Genomic DNA, 10,584 nt, shown 5'->3' with positions numbered 1-10,584 from the left:
TGTGTGTGTGTGTGTGTGTTTTGTGTGAACATGCTTACTGTAACTGTTTACTAGCATGTTTACGCATTAGACTGAAATTCCAGTGAGCTTTTTTTCTATTTTTATTTTATTTTATTTTATTTATTTATTTTTTTTTTTTTTTTTTTTTTTTGCCTTGGCAGTTCTCACTCTTACATATTAAAAAAATCACTTAACTTCTGACCTTCTTAAAATTTGTGAGCAAAGTTAGTATTATTTAATGCCTCATATATCAATTCCTCCATTCATCAACTGGACACAACATTCCACACAACTATCCCCGCTTCTTCTTCAGTGACACTCCACTAAAATGTACCCTTCTTCCACAATGAACATCTTCGGTCTGTCCTTTACTTATTACTTCAACTGCAAACGTCATATCTCATCTTTTGCTTAAACAGGACCTGAGTAAGAGGTGGAGGAGACGAGAAGAATCAGATAAGGAGGAAAAGTACAATGAGAGAGAGAGAGAGAGAGAGAGAGAGAGAGAGAGAGAGAGAGAGAGAGAGAGAGAGAGAGAGAGAGAAGACTGCACTTTTCACTACAACAATACTTCTTTATTTGTTGCTGTGCGTACTTATTCGTCTTACAATATCCTGATCGGATTATTATATATCATTATATATTTTAACTCTACGCGCCACTATACAATACAACAGTTGACGCTCTTAAATACTTTCTCCTTGGCTTGTTGTGAAAGAAAACGAAATTTTATATGGGACACTATTTATTCTTTAATCATCTCACCTCTTCCCTTCCTGCTTTACTTTTCCTTCTTTTTCCTTTTTTAATATTTTCCTTATTCCTTTCCATACTTTCCTTTATGTTTTAAAGTATTGTTTTCTTCATTTCTTCTCATCAGCTATCTACTTTTCTTTCCTTCTCTCCTCTCCATTTTATTTTCTTCTCTTTCTATCTCCTCTTTATCTTTTGCTTCTTCTTTTTTTCTCTCTCTCCATCACTCTTTCCTTCCTTTGATTTTTTTACTTTACCGCTTGCTTTACTTTTTCCTTCATTCAAGTCTCTTTTCTTGTCTTCCTTCTTTCATTGTCTTTTCTTATTCTCTTTTGCAATCTAATTCGTTTTTTTTCCCTTCCTTGTTCCCACTTTCTTTTTCCTTATCTTTCTTCGAATTTCAAAGTTTGACAACACACCTCCATCTAAGCAACGTGTTTTTCCTTAAGAAAGGTACTCTCTCATTTTCATAACTAAATTATCATGTTCTCAAATATTCCCTATTTAGACATGTTGATCCTTTATCGTCTCGTAAACTAAACCTTGGAAACGGGTTCAGGTTTTCTCAAACTCTTTTGCTTTTAATTGGGATCCATGAGGAGTAGAAAGCTTCTTTTTTTTCTAGTAAGCACGGAACTTATGGACTTCTCATTAGGTCCTCTGCCAGTCTTTCCGCTCCATATACTCAACAACGACGTGTGTCACCTCCTACCTGACGAAAACTGTTGTTTTCTTGTGATTGGACAAACTTATCAAAGACTCAATCTTGAGATTCCATCAACTTGACCTGCCCCGCCTAGTCCATCTGCAATCCATTCCAGTCCCTCACTTATCCCACTCACCACCACCATCATCAGCTGTGTTCCTCTTCCTACCTTTCCAATGCCTCTTCTTCCACTTTCCTAGTTCCATCCATTCTCCGTACCAGCACCCCATTCTCTTCCTCTTTCCTTTATCATCTTTTAACGAGTAGCTACTTCTGTTTTTGCCTCCTCATATCCCTCCCTCTCCTCCTTCCAACATTTATCTCTCTTTCTTTTCCCTCTATCAACTACACACTCCACTTCCTTCACCCTCTCCTATCTCTCTCTCTTACTACTCCAAACAACACCACCATCATTCCTTCTCCTATTTCACCTCCGTCTCCCTTTCCTTACCCCCTTCACCACCATCACTGTCCTCTTATTCCTATTCCTTTCGAGTCAGCTTGAGAAGTCTAAGTAAGACGGTAATATGTTAAAAATCAAAAGCATGATTTATATAATTTGCATAGTATTCAGAGAGATCCTCTTCTCTGAGTGCTTGTGTTGTGTGTTTTTTTGTTTTTTTTCTGACTTTTCCACAGCCACAAATGCTCGAAGAAGGAAAGAAAAAATGCGACGGTTTCATTTGTTACCAAACCCGCTCCTATCGGTCCTCACTTGCGTTTTCTTCACTGTTCTCCTATGTGGTTTGGTGCAGTCTCTTTCTTAGATTCATATGCATGTGGCTTCCTCTTTTCATTCTGGTCAATATGAGAGAGAGAGAGAGAGAGAGAGAGAGAGAGAGAGAGAGAGATATTGATGTATTTTATTTGCCTTTTGTTACATTGTTTACATATCTGCATAAAATACAAAGTTAAATACATAAAGCCAGGTCTATCAAGTCGAAGCTTTTATACAGACCTGAATTAAAAAGAAAGAAAAAAAATATATATATATATATATATATATATATATATATATATATATATATATATATATATATATATATATATATATATATATATATATATATATATATATATATATATATATATATATATATATATATATATATATATATATATATATATATATATATATATATATATATATATATATATATATATATATATATATATATATATATATATATATATATATATATATATATATATATATATATATATATATATATATATATATATATATATATATATATATATATATATATATATATATATATATATATATATATATATATATATATATATATATATATATATATATATACACGCACAAAATAGCGCAAAATGTTTACATCCTAACTTGTTCTTATTTCAACATAATAGGGGTAGTAACAGATTATGTATTTTCTTGGTTTCAGCACATGACACAATAGTAACTCGTAAAGTTGTATAGTATGTTATACTATGCCACATAATACCTGTACTTCCCTAATACAAACATAGGTATATATATATATATATATATATATATATATATATATATATATATATATATATATATATATATATATATATATATATATATATATATATATATATATATATATATATATATATATATATATATATATATATATATATATATATATATATATATATATATATATATATATATATATATATATATATATATATATATATATATATATATATATATATATATATATATATATATATATATATATATATATATATATATATATATATATATATATATATATATATATATATATATATATATATATATATATATATATATATATATATATATATATATATATATATATATATATATATATATATATATATATATATATATATATATATATATATATATATATATATATATATATATATATATATATATATATATATATATATATATATATATATATATATATATATATATATATATATATATATATATATATATATGAACAGGAGGCCGCGACCCTAGCAATAAGCGGCCAAGGCCTTTCCTCACGATAACGCACACAGTGAAGCAGGATGTGCTCGACAGAGAGGGTGACATTGGAGGTGAAACATTGTGGTGGGAAGGTGTTAGCGATGTAGAGAAGCATATGAGTGGGGAGGGTGCAGCCCATGCTGAGGCGTGCGAGGACCACCACCTCTCGCCGAGGCGTGCGAGGACCACCTCCTCTCGCCTTGTAGGGCAACTGGAGTAGGCCCACTCACCCAGGGTAGGTTTGATGGTGTGGAGGTGGAAGTTGTCCCAGTGACTTTGCTACAAGAGTTTTTCTGATGATTTAACAACTAAGAGACATGACTGCAGATCCCGACGGAGGTTCCACGCTCCCTCGAGCTCTGCAGCAGAACAAGCTGGCATGTCAGCCTGTTCATTCCCGCATATACTGGAATGTCCAGGCACCCAAACCAGTAAGAAGGATTTATGACATGAATTCAGCTTATTAATGATGTTGCCCTGAATTTTAATTGCATCCGTGGGACCGGACTCTAATGCCTGAAGAGCTGACATAGAGTCCGAAAAATGACAATTGAATTATGAATTGAATTTAAAGCATAATCTATGGCTTTGTCAATAGCAAAAATTTCAGCAGAAAACCGATGTATGGGTAGGCAGCCGGAACCTGAGGGCACATTCACACGACCACACACTTGCACCCACACATTCACCTGTCTTGGAGCCGTCTGTGTAGAGATGTAGGGATGGAGGGAGGCCAGCGACGAGGGCTCGGAAGTGGTGTTGGAGCTCCACCTCGGTAACCACAGCCTTCTTCCCCTGAAGCCAGTTGATGTTGAAGGTGGTGGTGGGAAGTTTCCATGGGGGAAGGGTGGGCAGCACGAGCTGGTCCGCATCGTCCAGTCTCACGCCCGTTTGCTGGCAGAGCGTGTGTAGTCTGACTGAGACTGGACGGCGGACCGCATTGTGGAGGTGGTGGTGCTGCCATATAATCTTGTTTGCTGTGTTACCGAGGGAGCTTTCCGAGCCGCTTTTATCCCATGAGATAAAAGGAGGGCGTCGCGACGTAGTTGTAGCGGTGGTATCCATCCGCGCCACACGAGTGCAGCGCAGGGCTCCAAGACACATTCGCACACATTCATTCTGCAGTACATCCAATCTCCTCAGTGTTGGTTCCGACGCAGACCCATACACCAGTGAGCCATAGTCTAAATGAGAACGAATTAAGGACTTGTACACCATTAATAAAGATTTTCTGTCTGCTCCCCATGAAGTACCAGAAAGGTATTTGAGGACATTGATCTTTTACGACAACGAATGAGCAATTCATTAACATGAGTCTTCCAATTGAGTCTGCTATCAAAATGCAGACCCAAGAACTTGACTGAATTTTGAAACGGTATCGGTTGGCCTTGAAGAGTTATTTGCAAATCAGGTACGTTACGTCTAGTGAAAACAACACCGATACACTTAGCAACTGAAAACTTAAATCCCCATAATGAGGCCCAATGCTGGACGGAATCAAGAGCATCCTGAATCCGCCCGTTGAGAATTGTGCGTTAGGCGAGGAGTGCCATAACGCACAATCGTCGGCGTACAATGAGTATTTAAGATTCCTTGGGACGGGAGTTGTTGACAGAATATCATTAATCATTATACAAAATAAAATGGGACTAAGAACACTACCATGCGGCACCCCGTTCTCCTGGAATAAAACATTCGAGATTATGTTACCAAGAAGCTTGACAGAAAATGTTCTGTCCTGAAGAAAATTATAAACAAAAATGGGCAAGTTACCTCTGAAGCCATGAGTGTAGTGTTTCATGAGGATACCGTGTCGCCATGTCATACCGAAGGCTTTGTGGATTCCCAGAAACACTTTTATCATGAATTCATTTTTGGCAGATGCCTCTGAAATGCAATGCTCCTGGTGTGTTAGGTGCTTCGGTACTTCCGAAAACCCGACTGATGATCACCTAACAAACCCTTCACTTCTAAAATAAAAAGTAGTCTTCGCTTTATCATACGTTCCATGACCTAATTACATAGACAGCTCGTGAGCGCAATAGGACGAAACGCACTGGGGTCTGTAGGGCGTCCAGTCTTTTTGGGGATTGGGATTGTGTGGGCGAAGTGCCAAGACTGAGGGAAAGTGTAGGTGGTCCATATTCTATTGTAGAGCGTTAATAATTTTGAAAGGGAGTGGTGGCCGAGATTTTGTAACATGATATATGAAATATTGTCTGGACCAGGACTGGAGCCTTTACAGGATTTCAGGGCAAAGAGGAGTTCATCCAACGTAAACTCTGTGTTGTAGTCTGAGTTTACGCCTCCTGTGGCAAAGTTTGGGACAGTGAGTTCTGCAGCCTCCTTCCTTGGAAGGAAGGTAGGGTCATAATAAGTTGTGCTGCTGGCCTGATGGAATTGGTGGGCTATGGCATTTGCTATTTCTGTTCTGTTATCAATTATAATATCATTTATTTTAAGGGTAGTGATAGGAATATATGGTTTTCTGTTATTTAAAATATTTATTGTTTGCCATACTTTGGAGAGAGGAGTGGTGCGGTTAACAGATGATATGAATTGTCTGAATGAGTCTTTCTTTGCATTACGGATGACTTTCCTTGCCTGAGCCCTTGCCTTTTATAGGCTATGAAATTTGCTTGACTGGGCTGCTGGCTGAAGTACCTGTATCGTCTATTGCGCTCACGAAGTGCTTGTCGGCAATCCGTTGTCCACCATGAGACTCCATGCTTAGTGTAAACTGCAGAAGTCTTCGGAATACAAGCCTCAGCGGCGTGTAATATGGATTGTGTTGCGTTGCTGACCATCGTGTCAATGTCCTCGCCAGATATATCCACGTCGGCAACCCCACGGAAGGTTGCCCAGTCTGCTCTCTTGAAGTTAAACTTGGGAGGGCGGGGGTGGGCGGGATGTCGCGTGCATAAGAGATGCAGATGGGCAGATGGTCACTTCCGTGGAGTCGTCGATGACTTCCCAGGAGAAGTCAGGAGTATACCTGGCGAGAGCAACGACAGATCAATGGCAGACGCGTTACCAGTCCGATCATCTACACGAGTCGCACTTCCATCGTTCAGAAGACAGAGGTTTGTCTGTAATAAAATGTTTACTATCTGCTCCCCACGTACACTTGACCTCTCACTTCCCCATTGTTGATGATGGGCGTTAAAGTCGCCAACAACTAGCCTGTTGCCCGGAAGCTGGCTAATAAGAGATGTAATGTCATCATCAACAATGGAGGTATTGGGAGGCAAGTAGAGGAACAGATAGCCAGATACGTGTCGTTGAATCTCACCCTGCACGCGACCGCTTCCAGAGGTGTATTCAACGTCACTTCTGTTTGTGTCAGTGTTTTGTGTATGTATATAGCAACGCCGTGTCCCTCATATCTTCTATACGGATGGTAGTGTTTTAGCACTGCAGGATCAGGCTGATCCTGTGTCTCGTTCACTAAAAGTGACAAATATGGATCTTTATTCCGAATACTTCTGCAATTCCACTGTAACACCTTGAACATTATGGCTTAAGAGTTGTGGTGGCGGCCGTTTTTCTTAGTCCTTTTGCGCTCAGAGGCGCTGATGGCCCTTACTAATGGTGACATCCATCATTCATCAATTGTTAACTCCCCGGAGCTCGTCGAGAGGGAGCGAGCGTGTGAACTCCTTCTCGACGGCGCGGGAGCGAGAAGGGCGTTGACGTTCAAGCTTTGTCTGTCTTCTCACCCTTACTGGGAGTACGAGAAATAGCAGACAGGTATGGAGCAGAGGAAGTTATAGGAGTAGAGGTTTTAGTAGTAGTAGTAGTAGATTTAGCAGATGATGAGGCAGAGGTTGAAGGTAGGTGGTAGATCGGGCAAGCAGAGGGTCAGTCTGAATGGCAACAGTCCACATATTAGGTGGAGCCCTTACTGTTGAAGCATATGAGATGTTTAAAGCAGGCTCGGCCTGCGTCTGCTTCACTCGCATCCTTGTTTTATAGTAAGAGATCCTTCAGTAGCTTTAACTGTGCAGAACTCATTCTCCACTTTCCACGCGGGACAATCACGTGAGATAGTGGAGAGAGCACTCTCACAGTTACAGCACTTCTCTACTAAGGATGTACACTGATCCACCGAGTGGCCCTCACCTGCGCATTTACCACAGTAAGCATGGGAAGACTGACAAGCGTTGCCATGGTGACCGTTAAGCTGGCACTTGAAACAACGGAGAGGATTCGGAATGTAGCGAACCGATTCGTACCCTACATAAATCCTCTCTGACAACTTAGCAGCACTGAAGGTGAAAATTACTGAAGCTGTGCTCTTTCTTGTACCGTCAACCATTTTAGTGATCTTTCTAGCCTCAATGAAATCCTGGTCAACCATGCAATCGACGATCTCAGTTGGTTCCATATCCATAAAATCGCGGTGGGGAGCGACTCCCGGACACGAGTTCATGGACACCACAATCGAAGCCTCGATCTCGATGTCATGAATGAACCTGAGCTTCAACGATGATTTGACTTGACCTACGTTAAGTAACTGAACAAGTAGATCACCACTAGCAATTTTTTAAACATTGACGACATTACCAATATTACAGTCAACAACTTTCTTTATAATAAAAGAATTGACGGAAGACAGGCAGGTGTTCGTCTTCGAGTGAAGAGTCACATATGTCGCTTTAGTGGGGTCTATATTCAGTCTGGCAGTCGGGGGTTGTCGATCAGTGTCCTCCCTCCCTCTTACGGGGGGAAGGTAGGAAAGTCCGTCAGGCATGGAGGGGGGTACATCCCCCTTCCTACAGGAGTGGAACGGGAGACAAGTGGGGAGGAGGTCATGGGGGAGTTTCCTAATGTCAGATTGTAGTGTCAGATCACTCTAGGGGGGCCAGAGGGTGTTAATTCTCCCCAAAAGCACGCTCACTGATGCGGATCCTCCATAGGTGAGAGAGGAAAGACAATCTGACAACCTGGTAACAGACACCTTCTGTTGCCGCTAAGGTGAGGACAGTGAAAAACCAAAGCTAGAAACACGGGATAATGGGATTCTTACTTTATTTTAGCTAAATCCTAGGCCTGATTGGCGTACAATAAAAATCCACACAGATGTGGTTGAAAGACTGAGCGATAGGACACGTGTTTAGAGCACGGTGTCTGAGCTTAGTCTGATCCTTATGGTTTTCCTGATGTTGAGAACTTGTTTGAAGAGGTAGATACGTATGGGAGTGAGACTTTCATTAATGTAAAGTTGAGGCTTCATTTAGATGCAAGCCCCAACCAGGTCGTGCTTCAAAGATCGGTTGCTGAGCTTCAAGGTAATGATTAATTTCTGTTGGGAGTGGACTGGTCCATACCTCAGGTATGAGCGGACCACTTACAATAATTATGGTGTCACAACGCTCGTACTGATCGACACCGTCAATGTGGCTTTCCAAGTATTGCATCTTATCTTTCAAGTCACTAATTTCTTCTTTTAGCTTGGTTATTTGGTCGTCTTTCCTGTTCATTTCCTTTTCCAGTACATTTATTTCCATTCAGAATTTCTTCGTCAGTACGAGGGTCAGGATTTTCATTAAGGACTGAGATCCTTCCATGAGTGATCCGAGCAGCTGGTTCAACTTTTGTTCATTTGGTTCCGGGTCATCAGTCTCACTTAGAACCTGAGACAGCTGCAAGATGTGCTGCCTCTGCAACTGCTGTTGCTGCTGCTGCAAATGCTGCTGCTGCTGCTGCTGCTTATCCAAAGACAAGCGACTTAATTAAGCCTTTTGCCGCCTCATTAGCGATACGGTGATGATCGCAATGGAGGATTTGTTCAAAAAACACCGAAGCACTGGAGCACTGAGGTGGTAACACTTTGAGGTAGTTACAGGCTTAGTCACAGTACATTGTTGGATCACTAGACACTTCAAGGCAGGAACATGCAGGAAACAGAATGTGTGCCGTAATCCTTGTTGGTCACCACTCTATCTGTCGAATCGCGCCCGGCACAGCCAGCCACACAAGCAAGTGGTGATAGTTGTGGTGGTGAAGGAGGAGTCCTCGGTGTCCAGCGAACGAAGAAAAGAGAGAGAGAGAGAGAGAGAGAGAGAGAGAGAGAGAGAGAAAGTGTGTGTATGTGTGTAATATATATACTAATGGAGTTGTGAGCGTCAATTAAAAGGATAGAACATGGTCAGAAAATATAACCAAGATCAGCCGAAACGATGTATTCTGTACCAATAATGTCAAAATTAAAAAGAAAACATTCATTAGGAGCTCTAGTGGTGTTTCCTTGATCACAGATATTTTAATACCAATTTTGTATCACCAGTGTGAAAAGTAGAAACTTTACTTAAATATTTGTAAAGAACTATAATGAAAGATACTGGAGTTCTCAAAGTCTTCTTATTTCTAGCGATGCTTTGACAAAGGATCTGTATTATGAAAGTGAAAATTAAACGAGAACTTCAAATAATCTATGTGGGTCTAATTAAGAGAATTTTCAATGTGTTCTTTTGATTACAATAATATTTTAGTTTAACAAGGGTTCTCTATCATCAATGTAAATAAAAGTAACAACATGACCAAATTATATCCAGTTTTTGAAAACACTCCTGATGAGATAGCCAGGCGTTTAAGAATACCATTACGAGCGTGAGGTTTGTGTGGAAACCATCTCTGGCAATGCAAGACGGATAGGTTCCTGTGCGAGACGGTGGCGGCATCTTATTCATACTCGTACTATTACCCTCATGATTCCTCCTCTGCGCTGACTTCTTGGCGGGAATCTTACGTAATTCCTAGCAGAGGAGAGCGAGCCTATCTCTTTACCGCAAGGCTTTTATTTCTCTGATGCTGTTACGAAGACACCAGTAAATACCTCTTGAGCCTCAGTCCCGCGCTCCGGCCTGAGAGAGCCTGGGAGTGAGGAGGCGACCGAGGACAACACACTCAAACACTTCTACGCAGCACCTCCACTATTTTCACAAGGTTCTAGTTCTTGTTGAAACGACAGTTTTCTTCTTTTTTTTTGGGGGTGTTCTACGATTCGTGCAATATTCTAATAATGTTTCGAAATTATTAAACGGAGAAACATCCTCAAGAAATAGGTTAACTATTTCTGTGTGTGGCCTTGGAA

Source organism: Portunus trituberculatus, chromosome 46 (genome assembly GCF_017591435.1).
Source record: "Portunus trituberculatus isolate SZX2019 chromosome 46, ASM1759143v1, whole genome shotgun sequence".
Classification (NCBI taxonomy): Eukaryota; Metazoa; Arthropoda; class Malacostraca; order Decapoda; family Portunidae; genus Portunus; species Portunus trituberculatus.
Note: the sequence above shows the minus strand (reverse complement) of the source record.